Source organism: Theobroma umbraticum, unplaced genomic scaffold, assembly GCF_002168275.2.
Source record: "Theobroma umbraticum cultivar Fairchild unplaced genomic scaffold, ASM216827v3 scaffold_60.0, whole genome shotgun sequence".
Taxonomy (NCBI): Eukaryota; Viridiplantae; Streptophyta; class Magnoliopsida; order Malvales; family Malvaceae; genus Theobroma; species Theobroma umbraticum.
The window spans coordinates 391,042-391,288 of NW_018397288.1; positions in this window are offsets into that span (position 1 = coordinate 391,042).

Genomic DNA, 247 nt, shown 5'->3' on the forward strand with positions numbered 1-247 from the left:
ATGAGAACTCCATTTGGTATTTCACTCAAGTGTTTATGGAATATGTTCTCATGTCATAGTTGCGCAACTAGTCCTTGGACTTGAGACACCAAGTAATGTTGTATGGGGAATGACATACTTTAATTTCACCTTTATGGTTTTGGAGGTGACTAAATACGTAAACATGGTGCTTTTAGGTATGTCATAAAGCATACAAAGGTGAATGCATGGTCAAGAGAGGATTCATCACCCCAAGTGATATTAGGGG